The sequence below is a fragment of the Mesoplodon bidens genome (genome assembly GCF_964165515.1).
Source record: "Mesoplodon bidens genome assembly, chromosome: X".
Taxonomy (NCBI): Eukaryota; Metazoa; Chordata; class Mammalia; order Artiodactyla; family Ziphiidae; genus Mesoplodon; species Mesoplodon bidens.
The window spans coordinates 140,287,158-140,307,713 of record NC_138163.1 but is presented as its reverse complement, the minus strand read 5'-3'; positions in this window follow the sequence as shown (position 1 = coordinate 140,307,713).

Below are 20,556 nucleotides of genomic sequence, written 5' to 3'. Positions count from 1 at the left end.
CTGACAAACGTGAGTTGTTATTACTTGTACAACTTGGACCATGCTTGAAGGCAAATGATAAAGAGCGCTGCTTTCTTCTGCCAGGCTCACTATAAGGGTCAAAATGTTCTCACCCCTCTCTTTTTCTTCCTCCGATATCTGGTGATTAAGTAGAGACATTTAAGACATATTACGCTGTTGAAATGGAAGGTGAGCTCTTCACTTTGGAAAACTGCTTTGCCATGATTGACACAGCGAGAGCACAGCCTGCAAGAATACGGTGAGACGTTTGCAAACGTCTGAGCACAGTAAAATGCTGACTCACTCAGTAGGGCATTTGAAGCAAGAAAGACCCCTTTTGGGGACCTAGAAGAAAATTTCAGGATTTTACAGAGGAGTGTTTCCCTACGCGGGGGGGGGGGGGGCAAAAAAAAAAGATTGCTAACCTTATCACGGGTATTATAACATCTTACAGAGAGGCACATATCAAATTTCAACTTTTTATACTTAAGTTTTAATTGAACAATGTTTTCCTGTCTGTCCAGTACCCACTGATGGGATAGGATGTCGGATGGATCCCAGTCTTTCTTGTAACAGATGTATGGGTTTAATCTACATAATACGCTTTGTAAGGGACTAAACCGCTTCTTGTTCATATTTGAGAAACCCTGTTTGTTGGATGTATAAGATGCTTGATAAGTATTTACTTGAGACTGTGTAAATCTCACCCTCTGGTAGGCTTGATGTAGTGATTTCACGTGTCAGTAGTACTTTATAGCACGTTACAGTCTTAAAGGCACTTTCACCATTTATTATTGCATTTAATCTGCCCTTAAACTCCTTTGCACTGGTATGGCTTTATGTTGGAAAGACCTGGGTATCGGGCAGGATGAGTCAATTGTCCGTGATCTTGCAGCTCACAAGAAATAGGATCAGGCTATTTTATACCCACGCAAGACAGTCTGAGCCTTGACTTTTATACATTCTTGCACTGGTACATAGCTGTTGGATATTTCATTTAATTTTTCTCTCCTTCCTTTGTTGTCTTCTCTGTACATTTTAAGAACTGGGTCAGGTAATTTTATGCTCATTTTAGAATTCACAGCTCCAACCAACATAAAATTACCTGACCCGGTGAACTCTGTGCTATTCTATCAGAAGTGTTTTTAGTTATAGCAAGAAAGTTCCGGGAGCTTTTGATATTCAACGAACTACTGTTTTTTTTTTTTTTTTTTAATGAAGTTAAGTTGGTCCAATGAGCATGATTTACTTAGCAAATTCTCTGCAATAAATTATTAATATTTAACTACATGTCATAATGTACGATTACTGCCAATGAAGCAGGAGATTTGAACCACACCTCCTAAGGTCCAAGGCACAGCCCAACTTGCCTTTCTGCTCTGATTTAATCTGCCATAATTATTCTGCAACAGACAGAGATGGGCAGAATTTTAAGTCACTAATCCCTTAGAGGACACACAGCCCGTAACCCCTTAAACAAAGGGGGATATGACCCAGCTAAGGATGGTTTGCCCCACAGCAAGCAGCTGTCATTCACAGAAGCAAAACTAGGAATGTTGTGGCCTAGATCCTAATGCAATGAGGTTTCCAAAGGTGCTTTCAATAGCAACAGTGCTATGGCAACTATGTAATCCATAGTTCCAAATGGACAACCTTCTCAGCTGAGCCACGCAAAACCTAGATGTTGTACCCTATGAGCTTAGCCGCCCATTGGAATCACCAGAAAACTTTTTAAAACTACGGAATGCTAAGGACCACCCTCAGCGACTTCTTGAATTGCTCTGAAATGCACCCTTGGCAATGGAATATTTGAAAAGTGCCAGGGGATTCTCATACACAGAAATGTCCAAGAATGTGTCTGCATCCCCAGCCAGGATGTCTTTTGCAGGGACCATGTTTACTGCATGCATGGTGCACGAGACTTCATCTGAGCGCAGCGCTGCGTGCTCATAGGCGCTGCGACAGAAATAGCTTTGCTGACGCTCAAGGAACCTCTGCAAAATATCCCTGGGACAGCTCGATGGCGCGTGCAGTTCCAAAGGGCGGCCAGTAGGTGGCGGTGTCGATTTGAGCGCTGAGAACTGACCTTGGTTGCACGCAAGCGCTTAGGTTCTTTCTTAAAATCTGGCCTCTCCCTGGGACCCGCCGCCAACCGCCACCCCTTAAAGGCTGTGCTCTGTTTTAACTACACCCAGATGCCTGGAGAGGCTCCATGAGGGCATCATAAGCGTTCTACCTGGGGTGCTGAAACTACACGCTGGTATTAACTGTTTCTCTCCAAGCCACATGAATGTATTTTGTTCTCTGTGTCGTGTGCCCCACACAGAGGTTTCATGGTGGACCTGGATAACAGAAACGGTGCATATGCTGCAGGAGGGGCCTGAACGAAAGAGATCAGATAAAGGGCTGGCGGAGAAATGCTCCCCCGGGGGCAACAAAAAGCAGGGTAGGAAACAAAACACAACGACAACAAAACCCACTTCAGGCTGGAAGCTGAACCCAGACTAAAAGAGGTGCATTCAGCCGAATTAAAGTCAAAAGAGCCTTCAGTGAGGTGAACTGAAGTTTTAGTTCCTGTACAGTAAAACACGGAACACCACCAAGAAAGGATGGGGGAGCCGAAGCAGAGTTTCACTCACCAGAGGTCAATTCATAGGGTGAGTAAAATCAGGTCAGACGCAGGTAAAAAACACTATCACCAAGAATATTTATGGGGCATCAGTGTAGTTTTCAGGTAGAGTGATTACAGACAGCACTGTACATCACATTAGCTCTATTTTTCTCTAGTACACGATATTATAGGCATTAAACCGTTCACTGATTCATTCATTTATTCATTCAAGGTATACTGAGTCCTGACTACACACTAAATAGAGACAAAAGTAGATAACCTTCAGTTTCTACTAAGAGTTCCTCTTCTATCTTCAATGCTGGATCTACGACAAATTACATCTAAGGTGGCTTCTATGTGCTTCCCCATATTGATAAAAATGACTGATACCTGGGCAGTACTCAAGATTGTCAAGGTCTTAGAGGGTAAGCAAAGGTTGAGAAATGGCCATAGACGAGAAGAAACGGTGGAGACATGACATTAAAAATGCCATGTGACACCCTATATGGGATCCTTGAATGGTGAGGAGGGAGGGGAGGACATTAATTTAAAAACCTGTGGAATCTGATGCCCTAATGGAGCCTCTCCAGGCATCTGGGTGTAGTTAAAACAGCGCACAGCCTTTAAGGGGTGGTGGTTGGGAGGCGGGGGTCCCAGGGAGAGGCCAGAGTAACGTCTGGTGTTTAACTGTGATGTACCAACGTCATTTCTTAGTGTTGACAAATACGCCCTAGCAGTGGAGGATGTTATAGCATTAAGAACAGAGGGAACTGGATGAGGGGATACTGGGGGACTCTAGGTACTCGATGACAGTCTCTCTGTAAATCAAAAATTATTAACAGATACACACTACTGTATGTAAAATAGATAACCAACAAGGACCTAATGTACAGCACTGGGAACACTACCCAACATTTTGTAATAACCTATAAGGGAAAAGAATCTGAAAAAGATTAGATAACTGAATCACTATGCTGTATACCTGAAAGTAACACATTATAAATTAACTATATACTTCAATTAAAAAAAATTTGGAGATTAAAGAGTCTATTTTTAAAACTCTACAGTAAGAAAGCGAACAACCCAATATACCCAATAAACAATCTGATAAGAATGGGCATGTGATTTGAACAGATAGTTCACCAAAGGTGATACATAGTAAATATGCCCTTGAAAAGATGATTATCACCTCTGGTCATTAGGGAAATGCAAATTAAAACCATAAACATAGGGAGATGCTACTATACACATATGGGAATTCTGAAATATAAGCAATATACAAATAAAAACCCTTATGTTCACTCAAAAACCTGTAATGAGTATTGATCATGGCTTTCTTTATAATCATGAAAAAAAGTAAACAACCCAGATGTCCTCCAGCAAATGATGGGTAGGCAAACTATAGGACATGTATAAAGGGAACAGAACCCAGCAATAAAATAGGAATCAAGTACTGACACCTGTAACAACCAGGGTGAAATTAAAATGGGTTCATCTAAGTGAAAGAAGCTAGACTCAACAGGGTGCACTCTGTTTCATCCATTTATAGAACATTCTGGAAAAGACACTATAGGGGCAGTGAACAGACCAGCAGGTCCCAGGGGCTGAGGGATGGGTGAGGGGTGGACCATGAAGGAGATATTGATGAGGAACTGCCTTTTTTTTTTTTTTTTAGCTGCACCACACAGCATGCAGGATCTCAGTTCCCCAACCAGGGATCGAACCCGTGACCCCTGCATTGGGAGCACGGAGTCTTAACCAGTGGACCGCCAGGGAAGTCCCAGGAACTGCTTTATGTACTGATGATGTTGTCAGTTTGACGGCTATGTTTTTAGCGAAACTTGCAGAATGGTCCAATAAAAAGAGTAAGTTTTGGGTTTCCCTGGTGGCGCAGTGGTTGAGAGTCCGCCTAACGATGCAGGGGACACGGGTTCGTGCCCCGGTCCAGGAAGATCCCACATGCCGCGGAGCGGCTGGGCCCGTGAGCCATGGCCGCTGAGCCTGCACGTCCGGAGCCTGTGCTCCGCAACGGGAGAAGCCACAACAATGAGAGGCCTGCGTACCGCAAAAAAAAGAAGAAAAAAAAAAAAGAGTAAGTTTTACATTACATACATTAGACCAACCAGGATTTAAAAACCATCATCATAAGGAATAATGAGAATCTGCACCAATTATATATGCCAGGCTTTGGACAAAACCATCAGAAGCTTAATTCTCATGATTCCTTTGAAGGTTAGAAACCATGCCTATTTCCAGCATATCCAAGAGAAAAGTAAATCTTGGCATGAGAAGACCGTGCATCCTTAAGTCACACACCCGGAAAAGGCCTGAATAAGGGTTCTAACCCGGGTCAGACTAGCCACAAAGACCAAGCCTTTAGGACTCTCTCTCTGCACAAATCCTACTCTCCATCACCATGATAAAGCTTTGCTGGAAGGACAGAAATGTCAGGAGGTGGAAGGGAGGGAGATACGGGGAAAACAAAGCAAAGCAGCACTGATCTTCCAAATTCCTTTAAGTAGACACATACTAGCTCTGTTTCTAAATTGACTCGTTTCGGACAGCTACTCCCACCCCAGATAACACACATAAAAATCACCTTTTTTAAAAGAAGGACAACTTATCCCTTTGACAATCCGTGGGAATGTCAGACATCAGTGCACTTAGTTAAAAAAAAAATATTCACAGACTTGCTGAGAATGAGAATAGTTGTAAATCGATGTTCTCTGCCATTCAGGAAACTGACCCCAAAAGCAGTAATTCGAGAAGATACCATCAATCTTAAAATGTTACCTGATTCTAACGTTGAACTTTTCCAAATTTCTTGGACTATACCTAATATCTGTACTTCTCCAGAGCTACTAATTTTTAGGTGCCTGTTTTAATGTGCTGATGGTGTATCGACAAGAATAGTTTGTTTTAAATGTGTTCCATGGTTCTTTAATTTGAGCCTCAGAATTCCTTTGCCTTCCCCTGTTTTCCTACCTCCTATTAAGACTACAGAAAAGCAATGGCTGAGGTTGAATGAAGGATTTGAAATTCCAATGAAAGACCCGCAAGTCCTGTCCCCTTTAGGTCCTGGCCATGGTAGCTGGTAACTTTAGGTGAGCAGAGTGAGGTTGTGTACTTTGTAAATTGCCATGATTGAGATGAAAGAATATCATCCCCTACCGGGACCAGGTAGCTTCCAGGCTCTATATAGAGTCTTACTTACTTAAATCAACTCTCCCTGCTTTTTCGCTTGTGCCCCAAACCAGCTAGTCTTCCGGTATCAAAATGAAAACTCCTCATCCACTGAAATAGGTTTAGAATATGCTTATATTTTTTCAACGGTGGAAATAAAATTACAAGAGGGAAATCGTCACTGACAGTCTCATTCCAGAGCTCTTTCCCCCCTGGTTTTTCATTTACATCACACTCTAATTTTAAACGTACTTTAAGTGTGTGGTTCAACACAATTCAGAAGCAAATGAAATGCTCTCAGTAATAAGCATTATGGGATTTGGTTTCCCATAAAGAAGCTAGTACTTATGTAAAGGTGGCTTAAGGAGAGTTGAATGCTTTCTTTAAATGTCACTGAAAAAGAAGCTGTTAAGGCCCCACTAGGATTAAATAATAGCTGAAACACATTCATACATCGGTATTATTCTTGAAGTCGGTTCACTCAAATATGAAATGAAAAGTCTCTGTAATTTTCAGATATACTGTCCCAAATTAACTGTCCATCTGTGCAATTAGTAAATATGATTCATTATGTTATCCACTTCATAGTTTTGCACTTCACTGAATATTAGTCATACTTCAATAAAAAACAAAAAAATGAAGATGAGATCCTAAAAATATATAATTTCTTCCTAATGAAACTATTTTTAATACCACTTGGCCTTTTGGTGTATTAACGTCATTTAAAAAATGATCATACAGATTATTGATTTGACTTAGTCCCTTATGTTCTTTTGAATTACACTTATGTTCAGTCTATGATATTACATCCTCCAACATTTATTAGGCTTTTGTACCTAATCCTCTTTCATATAATGAACTGTTTTTTTCTTTTTAATCATTTCCCTCTGTTTTCTTAGCCTCTCAACATCACAATAAGCTCCACTCTCTTTAGCTGTCCTTTGACAGAAAATTGCCAGCATAATGAGTTAGAAACTCAGCTTTGCAAATGGGGCCAAATCAAACTTAAAAGCTTTTGCACAGCAAAGGAAACCAATAAACAAAATGAAAAGACAACCTACGGAATGGAAGAAAATAATTGCAAATGATGTGACCAACAAGGGATTAATTTTCAAAATATACGAACAGCTCATACAACTCATTAACAACAAAAACCCAATGAAAAAAAGAGCTATAGACCTAAATATAGGCATTTCTCCAATGAAGACATACAGATGGCCAACCGGCACATGAAAAGATGCTCAACATTGCTAATTATTAGAAAAATACAAATCAAAACTACAATGAGGTATCACCTCACACTGGTCAGAATGGCAATTGTTAAAAAGTCTACAGACAATAAATGCTGGAGAGGGTGTGGAGAAAAGGGAACCCTCTTGCACTGTTGGTGGGAATGTAAATTGGTACAGCCACTATGGAGAACAGTATGGAGGTTCCTTAAAAAACTAAAAATAGAGTTACATACGATCCAGCAATCCCACTCCTGGGCATATATCTGGACAAAACTTGAAAAGATGCATGCACCCCAGTGTTCATAGCAGCACTATTTACAATAGCCAAAATATGGACCAACCTAAATGCCCATCAACAGACGAATGCATAAAGAAGATGTGGTACATATAAAATGCAATATTACCCAGACGTAAAGAATTAAATAATGCCATTTGCAGCAACATGGATGCAACTAGAGATTATCATACTAAGTGAAGTAAATCAGAAAGAGAAAGACATATATCACTTATATGTGGAATCTAAAATATGACACAAATGAACTTATATACAAAAGAGAAACAGACACACAGACATAGAGAACAAAATTGTGGTTGCCAAGGGGGTGGGGGAGGGATGGATTGGGAGGTTGGGATTAGCAGATGCACACTATTAATATATAGGATGGATCAACAACAAGGTCTTACTGTGCAGTACAGGGAACTATAGTCAATATCCAGAGATAATCCATAATGGAAAAGAATATGAAAAAGAATGTACATATATGTATAACTGAATCACTTTGCTGGACATCTGAAACAAACACAACACTGTAAATCAACGATATTTCAATAAAAAAAAAAAAAGAAAGAAACTTAGTTTTGCCTGCCCAGAGCCAACATTATGGGTGTGTTACGGATTCTCAAAGCAGAGAGAGAAGTGTTTTGCTCAGGGCAGGGGAAGACCCAGGAAGTAATGCCAACACACAGGTGATGACATAATAAAAGAAATGACATCATAAACCTAGTCTCACATCTACACCACACCCACCTCACCATGAGGGTTTATGGGCACTCAATGTCACCATTGGAGACACTGGAGTCATCTCATGGTTTCCAAGGAAGGAAGATGGCGGAGGACACATCCAACTCCATTCAGCTGACCCTTTCCGCAACAGTCAGGAAATTTATTGATTTACTCTAGTATTTTTTTCTTTTTTTTAAAGGGAAAACTTTGCTTTATTTTATTATTATTTTTTTTTAAGTGAAGTATAGTCAATTTGCCAATCATATTAGTTTCAGGTGTATGGCAAAGTGATTCAGTCATACACACACACACACACACACACACACACTTGTATTTTCAGATTCTTTTGCCTTGTAGGTTATTACAGGATATTGAATATAGTTCCCTGTGCTATACAGTAGGTCCTTGTTAATTACTTATTTTATATGTAGTAGTTTGTATATCTATTTTATATGTAGTAGTCTGTATCTGCTAATCCCAAACTCCTAATTTATCCCTCCATCCCCTTCCCCTTTGGTAACCATAAGTTTGTTTTCTATGTCTGTGAGTCTGTTTCTGTTTTTTAAATAACTTCATTTGTTTCATTCTTTTAGATTCCACATAAAAGTGATATCATATGATATTTGTCTTTCTCTGTCTGACTTACTTCACTTAGTGTGATAATCGCTAGGTCCATCCATGTTGCTGCAGATGGCATTATTTCATTCTTTTTTAGGGCTGAGTAATATTCCACTGTATATATGGACCACATCTTCTTTATCCATTCATCTGTTGATGACCATTTAGCTTGCTTCCATGACCTGGCTATTGTAAATAGTGCTGCAATGAACACTGGGGTTCACATATCTTTTCAAATTATGGTTTTCTTCAGATATATGCCCATACTCTAGCACACTCTAGAACCTTGGGTTTCCAGAAATAACTAATGCATCAAGAGTTAAAGGTTAAAAAAAAAAAAAAAGATATTGCAAACCATTTGGGCTTCCCTGGTGGCGCAGTGGTTGAGAGTCCGCCTGCCAATGCAGGGGACACGGGTTCGTGCCCCGGTCCGGGAAGATCCCACATGCCATGGAGCGGCTGGGCCTGTGAGCCATGGCCGCCGAGCCTGCACATCTGGAGCCTGTGCTCCGCAACGGGAGAGTCCACAGCAGTGAGAGGCCCGCAAACCACAAAAAAAAAAAAAAAAAAGAGTTAAAGGTAAGTTTCCATCTCTCTTTCTCTATCTCAAAACCCAGGAAGTTTTCCCAACTTCCCCAGGCCACCTTGGAAGAGAGAAAGGATTTGGCTTCCATTGTGGTTTTCCTCCAAAGTATTTCTGTGGTGCCGGCTGTGACCTTGTTTAGAATACTGACTGCAAGTGCACTGTATTATTTGAATTCCTGGGGTTTCAAAACATCACATACTTGTGGATGTCAATTATAATCCACTGTGATAGGTTCTTATGCTTATAGAAGATGAATTTTTCATATTTAAAAATATTTAAAATGCCAGGAAAGAAGACAAGAAGGATCACGGAATTCCAGCAGCCACAATCCAGCATGAGTAGATTTAAACATTAAATTTTCCATTCAAATGGTTATTTTTTTTAAAAGTGTAACATGATCTTCACGGCAAGCCTGTCTCCTGCTCTCTGGCTAGACGACCCTTTTCACGAATCTGTCTTTTATCATTCAAGTGAATACAGGATTACTGCTCATACACACACACCCATGAATACTATATAGTATTTCTTCTTTTTTTTACATTCAAATAAATTTATCATTCTGCACTGACTCATTTTCACACAACAATGACTCGTACATAGTGAGTTTGTTCATTTTAATTGCTGAGAGTAAGCCCTTTATTCCATTTTGTACCACTTATATATGTATTGTTAATTTTGTCATTTTATGTTTGTATATTAACACGATGCTCTTACTTCCCTTTCATGTTTCCTTTATTCCTCCCTGGCACCGGGGTAATCGCCCCAAACCGCTTCTCATTTTCAGCACTGATAGGTAGATACTTGCAGCACACTTTGTGGTTTTCCATGCATGCTACAGAGTTACACGATCTCTTGTAATCGGTCAGAGTTACCCAGTGGATTACTGTAGTGTCCCCGCCGCCCCACAAAAAATCGCACAGTAACAAACCACTTCTAGGACTACTAACCCCTTTCCTTAATAGTTCTAGATGTGGATTGTTAACAGAGATTTTTTTTTGGGTGGAGGGCTAAAGAATAAAAAATTCTGCAAACGTCGCTGTGAACCCGCCCCACACCGAATCTGGAAACCAGCCCCTTGATTAGGAATCTTTGCTTCTTCTTAGCACGGCTCTACCATGAGTGATCCTTAGTGTAATGGTCCAAATCTTATAACCCAGCTTTCCCCACATTTACTGTGTTCCTGCAGCCTAAGGTCTTTTCCACAAGAAGTAATGCTATGGGCTACGGGAACGCAAATCAGACGGAACTCTCAGCAACCACTGTGTATTTTCCTTGCCGTGTTCCATCTGGATTTTGCAAAATGCACTTTTCAGAAAGTCTACCTCTCACTTGTATCCTCCCCTAGGTCTCACTAATTCGATCAAAGAGATAAAATCTGCTTATTATTTAAGTAAAAAGTGTGCTTTCTGCCACTGCACAGAATTACAATTGTGTTGTCATCTGGCATATCACACTCATCGGCATTTCTGCATCTTGGGACACAGTGGCCTATTTTCCTGGCGCCTGCAAGGACCCTGGCCACTCAACCAGCCTTTTTGGAAAGTGAAGCTCGGAGACTATGCGCCTGTCTGGCCTCATTCTATTTTCTTTAGCCTATGATGTCCCTCAAGCTTTTCAATGTAATACAACCATTTGCATTTTTAACTCCAAAAAAACTTTAAAAAAATAAGGGAAGGGTACAGTGCAACCGCTGGAAGTGAAAAACCACAGGAGATGCAGAAGACATGGAAAGAAATCGAGCACCTGGTGGTAAGTCTTCACGTGTTACTAATTTTCTGAATCTCATTGCTCCTTGATGTGCTTTTAAAATGCACACAAACTTTGATTACACTGTGGGGAACCAAACACCAATGTATATATTAGAATTCAACTTTATGCCAGATCGGCCACTCGACTAATGCAGGGGCAAAACCCATGTGACCAACGAGAGACTCAAGTTCAGGGATGCTCTGGAGAGAGGTGTCCAAAGGCATCTGTTAGGATGTTGCCCTTGACCCACCCTTTCTTGGGACTTGAAACTGGGGGAAAAACAATGAAATAAATGCTACGTTCAAGTTCCAATGTACTGCCCACAAAAACCTCCCTTTCAGTTTTCTCCCATGTTAATAATTATTAATATTTAGTGAGTATCCACTTTGTGTCCAGTTCTAAGCGAACATACATGGAAAATAGAGATGAACAAAATGTTAAAACATTTTTAAAGTTTCTGCCATTATTAACTATCCATTTTGATGATGAAGGCGGAAAATGAATAACACACATAAGTACCATGTTTGACAGGTTAACAAGTTAGAAGGGAAAAATGATATAAAAAGGAAAGGGTGTAAGAAAAGGGATATGCCAGCTGACAGAGAGAGAGAGAAAGAGACGCAGTTTTAGGTGAGATGGGCACAGAAGTGTTGTTTAGATAAAGACTTGAAGGAATCAAGAGGCCATTCTGCTGGGACCAAGACTGTGAGTGAACTTGGAGATGGGAGAGAGATGCAGGTGAGTAGTTAGAACACAAGTGGGCATTTTTAGTCTTTGGAAAGTCCTAGAAGCAGAAGCTTCCTTGATAAAGGAACCCAGGAAAGGAAAGGTCAAGCTATAGCTAAGATCACTGTGATTTAAGGCAACCAAATAGGAAACCTGGCCTCTGACAACCCTCTGGGTTAGAATTCCTGCCTCTCAAGTCCCAAGATTGACTGTAGGCTTCCTTCCAACTGGGATGTAAGCTGGATGATGGCAGAAAGCTCCTACCTGGCTTTCTAGCCCTGTTTTCATCTCTCATGAACCTGAGCCCTGCACAGGTGTTCCAACGATCTGGAGTAAACTCAACTCGAAAAGATACATGCACCTCAATGTTCATAGCAGTACTGTTTACAGTAGTCAAGACATGGAAGCAACCTAAGTGCCCATCAACAGATGAATGGATAAAGAAGATGTGGTTCATATATACAATGGAATATTACTCAGCCATGAAAAAGAATGAAATAATGCCATTTGCAGCAACATGGATGCAACTAGAGATGATCATACTAAGTGAAGTAAGTCAGAAAGAGAAAGACAAATATCATATGATATCACTTACATGTGGAATCTAAAAAAACCAAAAAATGGTACAAATGAACTTATTTGCAAAACAGCTGTAGAATCGCAGACATAGAAAACAAACATGGTTATCAGGGGGGAAAGGCACAGGGAAGTGATAAATTGGGAGATTGGGATTGACATATACACACTGCTATATATAAAATGGATAACTAATAAGGGCCTACTGTATAGCACAGGGAACTCTACTCAATACTCTGTAATGACAGAATCTAAAAGAGTGGGTATATGTATAACTGATTCACTTTGCTGTATAACTGAAACGAACACAACATATACTCCAATAAAAATTTAAAAATTAAAAATAATACAAATGAACAGATCTATGAAACAGAAGTGGACTCACAGACATAGAAAACAAACTTATGGTCACCAAAGGGAAGGAGTTGGTGAGAGATAAATTAGGAGTTTGGGATTAACAGATACACACTACTACATATAAAATAGATAAACCACAAGGATTTACTTATAGCACAGAGAACTATATTCAATATCCTGTAATAAACCATAATGGAAAAGAAGAACATATATATATATATGACTCATATGTATGAATATATATATATAACTGAATCACTTTGCTGTACACCATAAACTAACACAACATTGTAAATCAACTATACTTCAATAAAAAGTATGAAAAAAAAGGATTCGCCATCTTGGTGACATCAACCAGTTGTTCAGTCGTTCTCAAAGTGTGGGCCTCGCACCTAAAATGACTCTTTAACATTTTCTAAGCCATACAGTCGTGAAAAGTCATTTGCATGATTCCCGTTCCTACAAAATAGAACGTGAGCCCCATACGTCCTGGCCACTAGCTTCTGCTTCTGCCATGTTGTCTATTCCTAGGTCCTTCCTTATTTGATGTTCCCAGATAATCCAACTGTTTACACTGCCCCAAGCACACATGGTCCTGCGGTCTAGATGTTCCCACCCTTTCTTAAAATGTACCTGGTGGGAAGCTAATTTTTCTTTCAATCCTAGGTCACATGCCACCTCTTCCAGGCAGCCTTCTGTGAGCTCTCAGGTAGACTGAATCACTCTCTCCTTAACCCTGTCTCTGTAGTTAAGTCTCCTCTGGGACTGTAAGGTGATTGGGTTGTTTTATGTGTGTTTCTCTCCTAATGAAGTGAATTCTATTAGATTTTTTCTTACATTTCTCAATTGAGTTTTGTATAGGAAGAAGGGAAAGAAGGAAGGAAGAGAGGGAGGGAGGGAGGGAGAGAGAAAGGGAAGGAGGGAGGAGAAAAAAGAAACAAAAGGGATATTTTCTTTCAATGAAGTGTAAGTGATATTTGGAGAAAATGAAATAACCATAGATTGCATAATGAAAATTAAAATAAAATGGTTATGTCATCACCCAAGCTAGCAGAAATGATCCAACACATAGGTAGAGTCTAATACTAATAGATTTATGAGGGGATTCAACCTCACTTATTTATTTTATTTTTAAATATTTATTTATTTGGTTGTGCTGGGTCTTAGTTGCAGCAGGCAGGCTCCTGAGTTGCAGCTCGCAGGCTCCTTAGTTGCGGCAGGCATGCAGAACCTAGTTCCCTGACCAGGGGTCGAACCCATGCCCCCTGCATTGGGAGTGCGGGGTCTTCACCACTGCACCACAAGGGAAATCCCAGACTCACTTGTTTAAAGTTGAAGTAAGTGATCATGGTCATGTACTATTGAGGATGGCTGTGGACACTTATTTCCCAGCATCTTCCTCATGATAGGTCCAAAGTGACAAGAGTTACTTCTAAATTTTTTTTTTTTTTTTTTTTTGCTAATTCCTCAGCTTCTCACAAACCTCCGACACCATCCTTTCTTACAACCCAGGTTCTAACTTCTGACCTCTTCCCACCTCCTAAGATTTGTATCTCTCTGCTCAGCCCTGCAAGTGGCATCCCGTGATTTCCAAAACCCTTTGGTATGAAACTTTACTCCTCAATTGGCTTACATTAGTAAAACAAGCTAATGAATTTCTGGTGAAATGAATACTTCTATTAGAAGGAATTTTTATTAGAAAGTTTTATAACAAGATCTACAAATCACTGTTATGATGGGTCATTTGCTGGGGTGCAGAAATAGCTCCATGATACAGAGATGGATCTTATAATGATATCTATTCAAATGATGCTGAGTGTAATATTTTATTTCTACATAATATCTCTCATTGGAATGAATTTTACTTGCTTTATGAATATAAAATGAGGAAGTCTGACTGCCAAAGAGCACGAACTTTTAAAGTCCGATGAACAAGTTCAATCCTGACTCTCTCTTCAGTGGATGATAAACTGTTCAAGACCAATGCTCTGAGCTTTAATTACTCCATCTCTGTGAAAGGTGAGAAAGCTAGTTATCTCAGAGAAATGTGAATGTTACATGAAACATGATTACAAAGCCTTGATTATTCAGTAGGGTTTATTCTTCTTCCCCATGCTCCCTAAATTATAACTTCATAATAATGTAGGGCTTCCCTGGTGGCGCAGTGGTTGAGAGTCTGCCTGCTGATGCAGGGGACACGGGTTCGTGCCCCGGTCCGGGAGGATCTCACATGCCGCAGAGTGGCTGGGCCCGTGAGCCATGGCCGCTGAGCCTGCATGTCCAGAACCTGTGCTCCGCAACAGGAGAGGCCACAACAGTGAGAGGCCCACGTACAGGAAAATAATAATAATAATAATAATAATAATAATAATAATAATAATAATGATGTGGTCATTTTAATAAGCTCTACCCATAACCAACATCATAATGTTTCTTACTGAGTCCCCTTTGTATTGTATGGCTTTGATAATTGTTTCAATTCCTCAGGAATGCATTTTTATTAGTTTTCTAATTCTAACTTTATAAACAATTTAATCATCCTTGCATATTTTTTGAAATTTAAATAAGGAATGATTCCCATCAAATTGTTGGTATACATGTATACCTGTAGACAATATGTGGATGATTTCATAATTGATCTTTTCAAATACCTGTTGTTTTGTGTTGCTGATGTTTCTCTGTGGGTTTTCTGTCTTTTAACTTATTGATTTCTGCTCTAATTTATATAATTGTTTTTCTTCAATGTGCTTTAGATCCAAATTCATCTTCTATGCTTTCCTAAGACAAACACTTAGGTTATTGTTTTTACATCTTTCTTCTTTTCTAATATATGCATTTAATGCTATAAAATTCCCATGAAGCATGGCTTTCACTGTACTGTACATGTTTCAATAAACTGTATTTTCTTCCATGTGTTATCCACGACTGTGTTATTTAATTTGATTTGGGAGTCCTTCATCTATTTTTCTGTTATTGAATTCTAATTTAGTTCCACATGGGCTGAGAATATATTTTGTATCATTCCTATTCTTTCGCTGTGGGTATGTTATGTTTTATCACCCAGAATGCGTTCCCAATTCCACATGAACTTTAGAAGAACGTGTCTTCTGCTATTGTTGGATGAGGTCTTCTATAAATGCCAATGAGATCAAGTTGATTGATAGGGCTGCTCAGTTCAGTGATGTTCTTACTGACTTTCTACCTGCTGGATCTGTCAGTTATTGATGAAGGTAAGTGGACCTCTGCAACTAGAAGAGTGAATTTTTCTACTTCCCCTTTCAGTTCTACAAGTTTTTACCTCATGTATTTTTATGAAGACTTTTTTTTTTTTTTGGCAGTACGCGGGCCTCTCACTGTTGTGGCCTCTCCCATTGTGGAGCACAGGCTCCAGACGCACAGGCTCAGCGGCCATGGCTCACGGGCCCAGCCGCTCCGCGGCATGTGGGATCTTCCCGGACCGGGGCACGAACCCGTGTCCCCTGCATCGGCAGGCAGACTCTCAACCACTGTGCCACCAGGGAAGCCCTACCTCATGTATTTTTATATTCTGGTGCTTGGTGGATACACATTTAGGATGGATGAGTCCTCATGGAGAATTGTCCCCTTTAACATGTTTTTTATCCTTAATAAATTGTCCTTCTTCTAAAGTCTGATTTGTCTGAAATTAATGTATCTTTTGATATTTTCCTTTGATTGGTGTAAGCATGATTTCTCTTTATTTTAACCTATCTCGGATTTTGTATTTTAAATGGGTTCCCTTTAGACAACATTAAATGTCCTTTAAAAGAAAATTAAATATGCTGTTATGATCTCTTTTAATCACTATGTTTAAAAAACGTTGGGCCTCCCTGGTGGCGCAGTGGTTGAGAGTCCGCCTGCCGATGCAGGGGATACGGGTTCGTGTCCCGGTCTGGGAGGATCCCATATGCCGCGGAGCGGCTGGGCCCGTGAGCCATGGCCTCTGGGCCTGCGCGTCCGGAGCCTGTGCTCCGCAACGGGAGAGGCCACAACAGTGAGAGGCCCACATACCGCAAAAAGAAAAAAAAAACAAAAAAACAAAAAAAAAAACGTTAACATTTAAAGTAATTATTGATAGTGTTGGATTCATATCTAAGATATTTGTAACCACTTCATTTATTGTATTTGGGGATTTTTTTGTTTTGTTTTTATTTCTCTCATTTTCAGCTTTCTGTTTTTATTTGAGGATCTTAAATAATTTCACTGTCTCTCCTCTGAACATGAAAGTTATACTCTAATAGTTCCCCAAGCATTATCACTGTGCATTTTTATCTAATATAACTCCATCTTCACATACTATTGTACTGCTTTGTGAGTCACACAGATACCTCATAATACAGACAGGCTGGGACACCAACTTTTGCATAGCAAAGATTTTAATGTTGATGAAATCCAATTTATGAATTGCTTCTCTTATGGGTGCTTCTGGTGTCACCTTTGCCTAACTACAGATCTTGATGATTTTCTCCTACTTTTTTCTTAAAAAATTATAGCTTTATGCTTTACATTTAAGTTGATGCTCTATTTTGAGTTATTAATTTTTCCCCCTGGGGGAAATGTAATTTTATTTGGAATCTACATTTTCTATCAATTCATTAAAAACATAGAACTGATTATTCTTTAAGACACCACAGTTTAAAGACATCTTGTGAAATAAAATTCATTTTCTTTCCTGTTTTTTTCTTTTTAAAAAATTTATCAGAATTTTTCTTTAGAATTCACTATTTAAAGGAATTATGATGTGAATGCTTTTTGGAAGGGTGGGATATCTTTGGAAGAGTGAAATCACTTTTTAATGGGTCTGTTTTTATAAAGAAGGACACTTGTTTCAGGGGAAATTTAATTATCCTTTTCTATTCAAATCACTGTGGTGGGTGATGTTAGCTATATTTTTTTGTGGTCTTCTTTCTTATGGTATAGTTGATTTATAATATTGTGTTAGTTTTGGGTGTACTATTTTCTTTCTCTGAATTCTTTATTTTGGTATGGATATTTAATTTGAGATCTACCATCTGAACAGATGGTTTAGTGTACAGTACAGTATTGCTATCTGTAGATACAATATCGTACATCAGATTCCCTTCAACTTATTTATCTTGCATGAATGAAATTTTAAATGGTCTGGTTCATAAAATCCTTTTCCCCTTCCCTCAGGTCCTGGTAACCATCATTCTATTCTTTGTGTCTATCAGTTTGACTATTTTATATTTTAAATATTTATGTGGTTGCACCGGGTCTTAGCTGCAGCATGCAAACTCTTAGTTACAGCAATGTGGGATCTAGTTCCCTGACCAGGGATCGAACCCGGGCCCCCTGCATTGGGAGCGTGGAGACTTAGCCACTGCGCCATCAGGCAAGTCCCTAGTCTGACTATTTTAGATACTTATAGAAGTGAAACCATGCAGGGTCTGTCTCTCTGTGACTGATTTATTTCACTGAGCATAAAGTCCTCCAGGTTCATCCATGTTGTCTTTTTTTTTTTTTTAATTGAGGTATAGTCGCTTTACAAGGTTGTTACTTTCTGCTGTACAGTGAAGTGAATCAGCCACACGTATACATATATGCCCCTTTTCTTGGATTTCCTTCCCATTTATGTCACCACAGAGCACTGAGTAGAGCTCCCTGTGCTATACAGTAGGTTCTCATTAGTTATCAATTATATACATAGTAATGTATATATGTCAATCTTGTGTTGCAGGATTTCCTTCTTTTATAGGCTGGAAAATATTCCATTGTATGTATAGACCACACTTTTTTTATCCGTTCATCTGCTGATGATGTTCATGCTCTTAGGACATCTTGCTATTCTATCATTTCTAATGTATTGCATTTATTTTTTTCCTAGCACCATGGGTTGTGGCTGAGTCCACTTAGAAAATCTTTCTTGGGTCTAAAGTGTGTGAGATACATATCAAAATGGATTCTTGGGCTTTCCTGGTGGCGCAGTGGTTGAGAGTCCACCTGCCGATGCAGGGGACACGGGTTCGTGCCCCGGTCCGGGAAGATCCCACATGCCGCGAAGCAGCTGGGCCCGTGAGCCATGGCCGCTGAACCTGCACGTCCGGAGTCTGTGCTCCATAATGGGAGAGGCCACAACAGTGAGAGGTCCGCGTACTGCCAAAAAAAAAAGACAGATTGAAGTTCCAACCTCCTAGTCTCTGTGAATATGACCTTACTTAGAAAGCGGGTCTTTAAAGATGCCATTAAGATATAAGTTAAGGTGAAGTCCTATAGGAGTAGGGAGATCTCTAATCCAGCATGACTGGTGTCCTTGTAAGAAGAGAAGAAAAACAGGGACAGACACATCCAGCGGAGGAGGCCAGGTGATGATGGAAGCAGAGGGTGAAGATGGAGCCTCAAGCCGAGGATTCACAGCACCCCCAGAAGCTGGAAGAGGTACGGAAGGATGCTCCCCCAGCACCTCCAGAGGGATCGCAGCCCTGCCCACGCCATGAATTCCAACATCTGTCCTCCAGACCTGTGAGAGGATACATTTCTGTTGCCTTATGGCACTTTGTCGCAGCAGCTCTAGGACTGTAATGACATTTAAAGCTAAATAATAGAATGGAGAAAGGGAGCACAGTCATCGTAAGAACAGAGAACAAGGCATAGACTCAGTGAATAATCAGGAGTGAGAATCTGAACCTGAGAGGACAGAAAAGGAGAAGGCTGAGACAGGAAGTCTCTCCTACCAGGACTGATTGAATAAGGTGTCTTGAATCGGTTTAATGAAGTTTGGGGAAAAAACAATGAGCAGATGCTACATTTCAGCTCTGGGCAGGGGAACAGGAAGACAAATCCAGTGGGAGATCAAGAAAACAGAAAGGAGACATCAAAGAACTGTGAGATGAAATAAACTAAATAAACCAAAAGAGAAGGGATGCCCATGGGTATGGGGTGATCAAAGGTCCCCAATGCAGGAGGCAGCTGTGTTGGGAGACCTACATCTGATCTCCAGACCGTGCAAGTCACATCCTGAGTCTCCATTCTGAGAAGCAGCAGAATCAGGAAAGGAAGTGACATTTCCTTACTCCCAGGGCAAGTGTCCAGGTCCGCTGAGACCTACACGGATGGCCAGTGCAGAATTCTGCAAGGCTGTAAAATTTCTGTCAAATAGGAGCTTTAGGAGACACGGTTTCTCCCTTAGTCAGATGCACCTGCTGATGGGGACTGGCTCTCATGATACAAACTCTAGACCCTCCTCGTTCACGTCGACTTCCCCTGGAAACTACCTTCTGAGGATGTTTTCATGTACATCTACCCATTATTGAATAGACAGAAAGAAGAGGGATGGCCCCTTATAACCGACCACCTTCTAGGCATTGGGTAAGGTGCTCTATGAAATCAGCATGGCAAGGTAGGACGGTTTCTCCTGTTTTTCCCCACGGGGAAGCAGTGATATGATTTTTTTCAAGATCCGGCAAATCGCAGTTGGCTCACGTGGTCTTTGAAACCAAGCCCATGTCCCAGGAAACCGCGAGCCCTCTCGACTTTTCATTCTGCTGTATTCCTACGGGACATCTAGCACCTTCCTGAATTTTCCAAATTACCGTCAAGGTAGTGCTGTCATAGGAGCATATCCGTGCATCCTTTGACATCATTATAGGATGTTTTGTCCTCCTGGATATTTTTAAGAAGGAGAAGAGTGTGTTGCCTCTTCCGGGTCCATGCATCACCTTAGCACACTGAGTCCACCTCCTGCTTTCTTGACAACCGCCCAGCTCTCAATGTCTGCTTCTGGCTCTCAATGTCTGCTTCTGGCTCAGTGTTTCAGGTGATTCTATCAAACATCCTTTGAGTTCTAAGACTCTTGCGCTGCTCTGCAAAGGAGCATGGCCCCTATCTCCTTGTGAATGCCAAAAATAATATAACCCAGAGCCTATGCATAATGCATGAG